A 10,662-nucleotide genomic window follows, 5' to 3' on the forward strand; every position below is an offset into this window, starting at 1 on the left:
ACACGTTCTAAAGGCCAAAGTCCTCCCATTTTTAAAACCAACTGTGTGGATGAATAGAATCTGAGAGCAGCCAACAACACAAAGCCAGCCTGTTGTCATTATGTAACCTGGAGTGAATCTAGCCAAGTCTCACATGGTCTTACAGTAGGCAACCTGGGTCTGTTCCGGACCGGGCCACAACAGAACAGCAGGAACCCTCCCTAGCTCTGGACCCTGTGAGCCGTATCCACAGAGAGTCTCGCGTTTTAGATGACAATGATTCAGATTGTTAGGGACAAGGAGGACCTGGTCCTAGACCGGGACTACTCTTAAAGACGCTTTGTGGAGAGACTACCCTCCTCAAAACAGAGAGCGACTACCCTCCTCAGAACCAACAGTAGAACAGAGAGAGGTTATCCTCAGAACCAACAGTAAAACAGAGAGAGGTTATCCTCCTCAGAACCAACAGTAGAACAGAGAGAGGTTATCCTCAGAACCAACAGTAAAACAGAGAGAGGTTATCCTCCTCAGAACCAACAGTAAAACAGAGATTATCCTCCTCAGAACCAACAGTAGAACAGAGGTTATCCTCCTCAGAACCAACAGTAAAACAGAGAGGTTATCCTCCTCAGAACCAACAGTAGAACAGAGAGGTTATCCTCCTCAGAACCAACAGTAAAACAGAGAGGTTATCCTCAGAACCAACAGTAGAACAGAGAGGTTATCCTCAGAACCAACATTAGAACAGAGAAGTTATCCTCAGAACCAACAGTAAAACAGAGAGGTTATCCTCCTCTTTTCATGACTGAATGGAAACATGTATGAATGTGAAGGCATTGCATCATTTATAACAGGTCATACCAAACACCAAGGCATCATTTATAACAGGTCATACCAAACACCAAGGCATCATTTATAACAGGTCATACCAAACACCAAGGCATCATTTATAACAGGTAATACCAAACACCAAGGCATCATTTATAACAGGTCATACAAAACATCCTGATCTCAAACACCCAGCCCCTTGGATTCTGTTGTTACAAAGTTGGATTGAAATGGATTTGATTGTGATTTTATTTATTGTTCCACACAAAATACTCCATAATGTCAAAGAAAATACATTTCTACAAATTAATAAAAACAAATAACTAAAATAAATCATTGCACAAGTATTCACCTCCTTTATTTTAGCAAACCTAAATTAGTTCAGGATTAAATTGTGGCTTAACAAATCATAAGTTACCTGGACTGTATGAAATAGTAGGGGTTGCCATGATTTCTGATTGACTTCCTCTGTCCCCCATACATACGAAACCTCCCTCAGTCAACTATTGAATATCAAGCGCAGATTAAACTACAAAGACCAGGGAGCTTTTTTGAAAGTCTCATTGTCACCCAGACACAAGAAGTATACCGTCCTCCTTCTGGACGGCGGGCAGGAAGGACATGCTCTGGATAATACCAGGTGAGTTTAAAATAGCTACAGAGTGTAATGGCTGTGACAGGAGATAACCGAGGATGGATCAACAACATTGTAGTTACTCCACAACAACAACAAAACTTAAGCATCCTGTATGTAACAAGGCACTGAAGTAAAAAAAAAGAAAAAAGAAAACGGCAAAGGAATAAACTTTTTGGGCATAAATGCAAAGTCTTGTTTGGGGCAAATCCAACACGTCACTGAGTAACTGCCTCCTTACTTTAAAGCATGGTGGTGGCTGCATGTTTACAAGAAACAGAATCGAGCAACATCCTCCAGGAAAACCTGGTTCAGTCTACTTTCCACTAGACACTGGGAGATGAATTCACTTTTCAGCAGGATAACAACCTGAAACACAAGGCCAGAAACACTGGAGTTGCTAACCAAGGTGACATTGCATGTTGCTGAGTGGCCTAGTTACAGTTTACAGACTTAAATCTGCTTGAAAATACATGGAGACTTTTCTGTCTAGCCATTATCCAACACCTTGAAGAATTTTGAAAATAATAAATGGTCAAATATTGCACAATTGAGGTGTGGAAAGCTCTTAGGGGGAATTCAGACCAGAGCGTATCGCTTTATTTACTGTTTATGCACTTTCCTGTCTACATATCGTGAGATTAAGGAGGACGATTAATTTTTTCATGATCACGGCCTTATTTCTATTACAGCATGTTGGATGATAGGTTTAGGTTACTGTCATTCATATTCACCCAGTTCAATGTAACAGTGATAGGTTTAGGTTACTATCATTCATATTCACCCAGTTCAATGTTACAGTGATAGGTTTAGGTTACTGTCATTCATATTCACCCAGTTCAATGTAACAGTGATAGGTTTAGGTTACTGTCATTCATATTCACCCAGTTCAATGTAACAGTGATAGGTTTAGGTTACTGTCATTCATATTCACCCAGTTCAATGTAACAGTGATAGGTTTAGGTTACTGTCATTCATATTCACCCAGCTCAATGTAACAGTGATAGGTTTAGGTTACTGTCATTCATATTCACCCAGCTCAATGTAACAGTGATAGGTTTAGGTTACTGTCATTCATATTCCATTCACCCAGTTCAATGTAACAGTGATAGGTTTAGGTTACTGTCATTCATATTCACCCAGTTCAATGTAACAGTGATAGGTTTAGGTTACTGTCATTCATATTCACCCAGTTCAATGTAACAGTGATAGGTTTAGGTTACTGTCATTCATATTCACCCAGTTCAATGTAACAGTGATAGGTTTAGGTTACTATCATTTATATTCACCCAGTTCAATGTAACAGTGATAGGTTTAAGTTACTGTCATTCATATTCACCCAGTACAATGTAACAGTGATAGGTTTAGGTTACTGTCATTCATATTCACCCAGTTCAATGTAACAGTGATAGGTTTAGGTTACTGTCATTCATATTCACCCAGTTCAATGTAACAGTGATAGGTTTAGGTTACTGTCATTCATATTCACCCAGTTCAATGTAACAGTGACAGGTTTAGGTTACTATCATTTATATTCACCCAGTTCAATGTAACAGTGATAGGTTTAGGTTACTGTCATTCATATTCACCCAGTTCAATGTAACAGTGATAGGTTTAGGTTACTGTCATTCATATTCACCCAGTTCAATGTAACAGTGACAGGTTTAGGTTACTATCATTCATATTCACCCAGTTAAATGTAACAGTGATAGGTTTAGGTTACTATCATTCATATTCACCCAGTTCAATGTAACAGTGATAGGTTTAGGTTACTGTCATTCATATTCACCCAGTTCAATGTAACAGTGATAGGTTTAGGTTACTGTCATTCATATTCACCCAGTTCAATGTAACAGTGATAGGTTTAGGTTACTGTCATTCATATTCACCCAGTACAATGTAACAGTGATAGGTTTAGGTTACTGTCATTCATATTCACCCAGTTCAATGTAACAGTGATAGGTTTAGGTTACTGTCATTCGTATTCACCCAGTTCAATGTAACAGTGATAGGTTTAGGTAACAGTGATAGGTTTAGGTTACTGTCATTCATATTCACCCAGTTCCGTGTAACAGTGATAGGTTTAGGTTACTGTCATTCATATTCCATTCACCCAGTTTAATGTAACAGTGATAGGTTTAGGTTACCACATGATACTTTAATGTTCCCTCTACCCATCATGAGGTTGCTACAACAGACTTAGAATGAAAGTTTACAATGTAGGGGAAAAGGTTGAGAGAATAATTTGAGTAATCAAGAAGACAGTGACACATTAAATACTGCCTTGCACCCTCTTGCATCTAGCTGATCTAGTGTGTAATCATTTGTCCAAACAGTTGCAAAATGTTCTGTTTCGCTAATTAAACAAGAGTTTCTAATTGGACAAATTCAGGTCGGTCCCTCCCCATTTTGGTCAATTTGCTTAAGAAACGTTTTGTAACAGAATTAGAGTAAACACCTGCCCAGTTGACCTTCATTGCAGCCACATACAGCATCATCACTTTGCTAGTTGTATAAGGCCTAGACTCAATCAGGTCAAGCGCTAACCGGTGATAGCAGATGTTTTGGCAGTGATGGAGGTGGAAATGCTGTTGGAGCATCTCATCGCTGAGCTCTGCTCTTGCGATTGTCACGAAGCCACACCTGCCCCACCTGTTCAGGAGGAGAAAGTGCAGCCTACAGACATAATGACGCTCAAATTAAACATCAGCAGACTAAATAATGAGGGTTTCAATCCACCTAACGGAGGTGTAGATTCCACCCAATCCCCCCTAACGGAGGTGTAGATTCCACCCAATCCCCCCTAACGGAGGTGTAGATTCCACCCAATCCCCCCTAACGGAGGTGGAGATTCCACCCAATCCCCCCTGACGGAGGTGGAGATTCCACCCAATCCCCCCTGACGGAGGTGGAGATTCCACCCAATCCCCCCTGACGGAGGTGGAGATTCCACCCAATCCCCCCTAACGGAGGTGTAGATTCCACCCAATCGCCCCTAACGGAGGTGTAGATTCCACCCAATCCCCCCTAACGGAGGTGTAGATTCCACCCAATCCCCCCTAACGGAGGTGTAGATTCCACCCAATCCCCCCTAACGGAGGTGTAGATTCCACCCAATCCCCCCTAACGGAGGTGTAGATTCCACCCAATCCCCCCTAACGGAGGTGGAGATTCCACCCAATCCCCCCTAACGGAGGTGGAGATTCCACCCAATCCCCCCTAACGGAGGTGGAGATTCCACCCAATCCCCCCTAACGGAGGTGGAGATTCCACCCAATCCCCCCTAACGGAGGTGGAGATTCCACCCAATCCCCCCTAACGGAGGTGGAGATTCCACCCCACATTCCTGTTTCAACTGGTTAACAAGACTGGATTTCTGTTAATGGAGACTCCGTGCAGCCAATGGCAATGTCCGCTTTAGGTATAATGCCGGGGAGCGACTTGTGGATTTGACAGCTCTAATGCAGTTCCACCCAACACCGCCAAAACAACCGCTATGTTGACGTCAGCTAAAGCAGATTGAATAGAGCCCTAAATCCTTCTCGCATCTACAAACTCTCCTCCTCTTCCCTTCAGTGCACAACAGCTGTCTTTGAACAGGCGCCATATTAACGCTACAGTCAACAAACTAGAACACGTTAGTAAACCCACAATCCAATCTGTGTGTACAATCTCGCTTAATTACAACACGTCTCTATTTTTGCGTTTCATCACTGTAGTCACAAAACAATACAAAATGTCATTCACTTTTTTCCCCACGAGCTCATTTGAATAGGTTGAGGTTTTGCTTCTGGTGAGTTTTTCGCTTAAGTGAAAGATGAATTAAGAGGGGGGGGGGGGGAATACAACAATGTCTCTCTTGCTCTCCCTCTCCTTAATTTGTTCAAAGTGTTTGGATCAGAACTGGATCAGAACTTCACTTATTCCTTTAGGAAACCATGACTACGGTCGAGAGGAGAAATAAAATACTTTTATTGTTGATAGAAATAATACCATTCACTGTAATTGATAATTGATAAGAGGTAAAATGAGTTCGCTGTTTGGAGACAGTTACTATACGTAGGCTGTTTTAGATTTTTCCTTATGATCCCTGGGAGACGAATGTGAAACCAGTCACATAGAGGCCAAATTAAAATCATATCAACATGAGATGTATTACGGCCCCTTTCCACAGTGAAATAGGTTATAAATAGCTGTTATTCAGAAATGTAATTGTATGCCCTAATAACTTGCAGGGATTGAAAATTTGAAGACCCAATCTATAGGCTTTTTATATGACCAAACCTCCAGTTGATTTATTAGAATGTTTTAATTGTATTCCCAGGCTTTTCAGTTTTACAATGTGTATCATGTTAAATATTAGCCACTATCGGGAGTCACCATCAGTAATACCAACATGCATTTATCACTCATAGTTTCCTTCAATTTGTAGCCTACATTTAGCATCCTTCCCCGCATTCTTCCTCGGTCACGTCTGTGTCGTTGTTCCAGGGTCATAGACTAACGGTGTGGAATAATTTGGGACGTGTAGCCTATTAGAGTCCTTATGAAACTCAGACGGTTTAAACCTGGAGCCTGGAGGTTAATGATGGCTGGACTGTTGTCATCACAGTCCATCACATGTCCACGTTCTCTCACCTTCCAATATTTTATGGATTGAACTTGAATATGGCAACTTTCAGGATGAATCAATACACTATTTTTGACTCATCAATATATTTAATACGTAAAGGCCAAACCTGATTAGAATGATTCATATTTTCTTAACTTCTCTAGGGTAGGGGGCAGCATTCGGAATTTTGGATGAAAATGCAAGCCCAAATTAAACTGCCTGCATCTCGGGCCCAGAATATATGATATGCATATCACTGGTAGATTTGGAGAGTAAACACTCTAAAGTTTCCAAAACTGTTAAAATAGTGTCTGTGAGTATAACAGAACTGATTTGGCAGGCGAAAACCTGGGAAAAATCCATTCGGGAAGTAGTTTTTTTGTGGTTTTGTAGTTTTCTATTCAATGCCATTACAGTATCCATTGACTTAGGACTCAAATTGCAGTTCCTATGCCTTCCACTAGATGTCAAAAGTCTTCAGCAATTGTTTCAGGCTTGTATTCTGAAAAATGAGGAAGTAAGAGCAGTCTGAATGAGTGGACCCTAAAGTGTGTTTCATGCGCACGACCGAGAGAGTGCCTTTCTTGTTTACCTTTTATATTGACGATGTTATTGTCCGGTTGAAATATTATCGATTATTTAGGCTAAAAACAACCTGAGGATTGAATATAAACATCGTTTGACATGTTTCTATGAACTTTATGGATACAATTTGGATTTTTTGGTCTGCGTTTGAGCCTGTGGATTACTGAACAAAACTGAGGTTTTTGGATATAAAAGAGACTTTATCGAACAAAAGGAACATTTATTGAGTAAATGAATGTCTGCTGAGTGCAACCATATGAAGATCATCAAAGGTAAGGGATTAATTTTATCTCTATTTCTGACTTGTGTAACTCTTCTACTTGGCTGGTTACTGTTTGTAATGATTTGTCTAGTGGGCTATGTTCTCAAATAATCGTAAGGTATGCTTTCGCTGTAAAGCATTTTTAAAATCTGACACCGTGGTTGGATTCACAAGACGTTAGTCTTTAAACCTATGTAAAATATGTTTTGTTTTCAGAATTTTTATAATGAGTATTTCTGTATTTGAATTTGGCGCCCAGCAGCTTCACTGGCTGTTGAAGAGGTGGGACGATAACGTCTCACGTACCCAAGAGAGGTTAACATCGTCCGAAATAATCCACAAAATCTACGAGTTGGTGCTGAAACAGAGATCAATATATTTAGATGCTTAAGTTCATTGATCCGTAATATTCTCAACCCATCTCACGAAATAGTCTGAGTCTGTAGACAAAATTCTAATTAAAAAATGTAATTAAAATATCAAAAAGGTACAACGTATTTAAAGGGATGGCTTTCGATAAATGTACTGAAAACCCTATTGAATGTAAACTTCACAACAACAAAAAAGAATCGGTTGGCAAGTGGGAGGGTTTTCAGTGGGTGAATTATATTTATTAATTGAGGGCATGGTAGCCACACCTGCAGAGCACAATGCGTGCTTGGTAAGTCTGAACACCAACTGAGAAGTGCAAAGGCGTATATTTCCTCAGTCTGAATCGGCCCCTTAGATACCAACCCAAGAAGACACACAGCTGAAATCGCTGACAAAAGGTGATTCTAACATGACTCAGAGGGTTGAATACTTATCTAAATCAAGATTTATACGGGTGGGTCTAATCCTGGATGCTGATTGGTTAAAACCGCATTCCAGCCATTGTCTATTCTACAAGTTACCACCGGTTAAATCTATGACGTTAAAATGTCTATTTACTCTGTTCCATCTGACTGGCAATCCACTGTCTCATCAGACCAGTCAGGCAACTTATAAACTTGATCCCCACTATAAAAAGCATCTAGACATTATCTCACATTACTTTTAGATGAACAATTGGTTTTCAACAGCGGAGATTTGTAATAACGTTGCCGTCTGCCTCTCCAACGTTTGCACAAAAAAATAAAAATGAAAAATGCAGTATTGAAACTCGATCTCCAGCTATCCCATGGTAAATGAACGTGTCGGGACAGACGGGCAGCTTTTCTCAGCCACTCGAAATCATGACTCAGCATCATTTTTATGGATCTATAGAAAGAAATGTCAATGGAAAAACAGTAAATGTAGCTAGTTTGCTGTCATGCCATCTTCAGTTTCAAGTGACTGTTAGCTGTGTAGTTGGAGAGAGAGAGAATGTTCTATGCCAGGAGAAATCATTAGCTCATTGTTATGGATGTATCCCAAAACAATCATTAGAAAACAGATTAAAACAAACGCAAATGCAGCTACTGTTGTTATTCTGGCAACACTTTGACATGACTGTTAGCCAAAGTTGACTAGCTAGCAAGCAAGGGATAAGATCAGCCATCATGGCAACGGAACAAAAAGGGCAACGACTGGGTCGTGTCCATAGATACAGAACAAAAAGGGCAACGACTGGGTCGTGTCCATAGATACAGAACAAAAAGGGCAACGACTGGGTCGTGTCCATAGATACAGAACAAAAAGGGCAACGACTGGGTCATGTCCATAGATACAGAACAAAAAGGGCAACGACTGGGTCGTGTCCATAGATACAGAACAAAAAGGGCAACGACTGGGTCGTGTCCATAGATACAGAACAAAAGGACAGCGACTGGGTTACGTCTCTGTCAACCGAACCGATAGAACGAACGACCAACCGGCTTGGGTATCAACCATAGATTTGTGTCGGGACTATATCTTATGGAAGGATGAATAAATTCATCAACATAATGTTTTTAATGAAAATATGTAAATCATTATTTGAATATGTTGGTAACCCGTATAAAGGTGATAATGCCCTGGGAGCCGGTGTTCGCCTCGGGCCAATATATCCTCCAAACATCGGCTTCTCAGGCTTTATCACTTGAATATTAGAGCTTCATTTATTACTTAAGAAAAAAAAATCCCATTTCCAAGGGGGTGAATAACGTATATATTGTAGATAAGACAATAGTGCATAATGTTCAAAATGGCTCAAATCACAGATTTCCAGTGTCAAGCAATCCTTAGCTACAACAGTGGTCCCTGGACCCCTACAACAGTGGTCCCTGGACCCCTTCAACAGTGGTCCCTGGACCCCTTCAACAGTGGTCCCTGGACCCCTTCAACAGTGGTCCCTGGACCCCTACAACAGTGGTCCCTGGACCCCTACAACAGTGGTCCCTGGACCCCTACAACAGTGGTCCCTGGACCCCGACAACAGTGGTCCCTGGACCCCGACAACAGTGGTCCCTGGACCCCGACAACAGTGGTCCCTGGACCCCGACAACAGTGGTCCCTGGACCCCGACAACAGTGGTCCCTGGACCCCGACAACAGTGGTCCCTGGACCCCGACAACAGTGGTCCCTGGACCCCGACAACAGTGGTCCCTGGACCCCTACAACAGTGGTCCCTGGACCCCTACAACAGTGGTCCCTGGACCCCTACAACAGTGGTCCCTGGACCCCTACAACAGTGGTCCCTGGACCCCTACAACAGTGGTCCCTGGACCCCTACAACAGTGGTCCCTGGACCCCATGATCCAAGGGGAACAGCAAATCTTAAATCAGTCAAGTCAGGAAATTCATTCAAATTAGATTTACATATTGAGAATCAATCGCTTGTTAGATATTCCATAGAGAATATGCCAATTTAAGACTCTAAAGTAGAACGGAACCCTAATGCAATATGATATACTGTACATACGGAGACGATCAGAGACAGAGATCCTCTAGTTCAGCAGTAGAGACGGTCGGAGATCCTCTAGTTCAGCAGTAGAGACGGTCGGAGATCCTCTAGTTCAGAAGTAGAGACGGTCGGAGATCCTCTAGTTCAGCAGTAGAGACGGTCGGAGATCCTCTAGTTCAGCAGTAGAGACGGTCGGAGATCCTCTAGTTCAGCAGTAGAGACGGTCGGAGATCCTCTAGTTCAGAAGTAGAGACGGTCGGAGATCCTCTAGTTCAGAAGTAGAGACGGTCGGAGATCCTCTAGTTCAGAAGTAGAGACGGTCGGAGATCCTCTAGTTCAGAAGTAGAGACGGTCGGAGATCCTCTAGTTCAGAAGTAGAGACGGTCGGAGATCCTCTAGTTCAGCAGTAGAGACGGTCGGAGATCCTCTAGTTCAGCAGTAGAGACGGTCGGAGATCCTCTAGTTCAGCAGTAGAGACGGTCGGAGATCCTCTAGTTCAGAAGTAGAGACGGTCGGAGATCCTCTAGTTCAGCAGTAGAGACGGTCGGAGATCCTCTAGTTCAGCAGTAGAGACGGTCGGAGATCCTCTAGTTCAGAAGTAGAGACGGTCGGAGATCCTCTAGTTCAGAAGTAGAGACGGTCGGAGATCCTCTAGTTCAGAAGTAGAGACGGTCGGAGATCCTCTAGTTCAGAAGTAGAGACGGTCGGAGATCCTCTAGTTCAGAAGTAGAGACGGTCGGAGATCCTCTAGTTCAGAAGTAGAGACGGTCGGAGATCCTCTAGTTCAGAAGTAGAGACGGTCGGAGATCCTCTAGTTCAGAAGTAGAGACGGTCGGAGATCCTCTAGTTCAGAAGTAGAGACGGTCGGAGATCCTCTAGTTCAGAAGTAGAGACGGTCGGAGATCCTCTAGTTCAGCAGT

At 42.3% G+C, this 10,662-nt stretch overlaps 1 long non-coding RNA gene across 1 annotated transcript; it reads left to right on the top strand.

Moving 5' to 3' along the window:
- The first annotated feature begins 341 nt into the window (after positions 1–341).
- On the top strand, positions 342–887 carry LOC139583231 (uncharacterized). Its single transcript, XR_011676514.1, has 2 exons — positions 342–425; positions 463–887. It is a non-coding gene; the product is annotated as an uncharacterized lncRNA (long non-coding RNA).
- The last annotated feature ends 9,775 nt before the right edge of the window (positions 888–10,662 follow it).

This window comes from Salvelinus alpinus, chromosome 8 (assembly GCF_045679555.1).
Source record: "Salvelinus alpinus chromosome 8, SLU_Salpinus.1, whole genome shotgun sequence".
Lineage (NCBI taxonomy): Eukaryota > Metazoa > Chordata > Actinopteri > Salmoniformes > Salmonidae > Salvelinus > Salvelinus alpinus.